The sequence below is a fragment of the Cupressus sempervirens genome, chromosome 1, assembly GCF_028749045.1.
Source record: "Cupressus sempervirens isolate cs-2001-9-10 chromosome 1, ASM2874904v1, whole genome shotgun sequence".
Taxonomy (NCBI): Eukaryota; Viridiplantae; Streptophyta; class Pinopsida; order Cupressales; family Cupressaceae; genus Cupressus; species Cupressus sempervirens.
In genome coordinates, this window is record NC_143118.1 from 611,025,731 (window position 1) to 611,027,199 (window position 1,469).

Genomic DNA, 1,469 nt, shown 5'->3' on the forward strand with positions numbered 1-1,469 from the left:
TTTCGTAATTTCCAAGTGCCAAATTCCGAGCGGGTGGGGTTTGTAAATTTCGCGAGGGCGGAAAAAACTTCCAAGTCCAAATTTCGAGCGGGTGGGGTTTGTAAATTTTCGTGAGGGCAGAAAAATCTTCCGACTGCAAATTCCAGGCGGGTCCCCGGGTTTTGTAATTTTCGCGAGGGCAGACGACTCATGTACGTGATCCAAAACCGGTCAACTTATTTTTTTGGTTAACGCCCAAAGTTTTGAACTCAAATCGAGTTGGCTACCCCGACTCGAATCGCCTCCGAATTTTTCGCACAACCCATGTCACCGTGCTCGACTTGATTCTAAGTGCCCCGAGTCATGTACGTGGTCCAAAAGAGGTCAACCTTTTTTTTTTGGGGGGTTAATGCCCAAAGTTTTCAACTCGAACCGTGTCGGCAACCCCGACACGAATCGCCCCAATTACCCGAACCCCGACTCGAATCGCGTCGAGCCTTAACCGCCTCCAATTTTTTCGCACGACTCATGTCACCGTGCTCGACATGATTCTAAGTGCGCCGAGTCATGTGCGTGATCCAGAGGCGGTCAACTCTTTTTTTGGGTTAACGCCCAAAGTTTTCAACCCAAATTGTGTCGGCGACCCCGACTCGTATCGCCTCGAGCCTTAACCGCCTCCAGTTTTTTCGCAGGACTCATGTCACCGTGCTCGACTCGGTGCCCCGAGTCATGTACGTGATCCAAAAGCGGGTAACTTCTTCCTTCTTTGGTTAACACCCAAAGATTTCAACCCGAATCGTGTCAGCAACCCCAACTCAAATCGCCTCGAGCCTTAATCGCTTGCAATTTTTTCGAACCACTCATGTCACCGTGCTTGACTTGATTCTATGCGCCCCAAGTCATGTACGTGATCCAAGAGCGATTAACTCTTTTTCTGGCTAACGGCCAAAGTTTTCGAATCGACTCAGCTACCCCGACTCGAATTGCCTCGAGCCTTAACCGCCTCCATTTTTTTTTTTGCTCGACTCATGTAATCGCACTCGCCTTGATTCTGAGTGGCCCGAGTCACTTACGTGATCCAAAACCGGGTAACTTTTTCTTTTTTCTTTTTTTTGTCAAGTCCCAAAGTTTTGAACTCGAATAGAGTCGGATGCCCCGACTCGAGTCGTCTCCAAATTTTTCGCACGACTCATGTCACCGTGCTCGACTTGATTCTAAGTGCCCCGAGCCGTGTACATGATCCAAAAGCGGTTAACTTTTTCTTTTTGGTTAACGCCCAAAGTTTTCAACCCGACCCGCCTCGGCAACCTCGACTCGAAGCGCCTCGAGCCTTAATGGCCTCCAATGTTTTTGCACGACTCATGCCACCGTCGACTTTTCGCTCGAATCATGTCACCCAGGGCACCTCGATGCTACGTGACCCGAGCCCTGTGCGCGATCCAAAACCGGGTAACGTTTTTTTTTGAACTCCCAAAATTTCATTCTTTTTT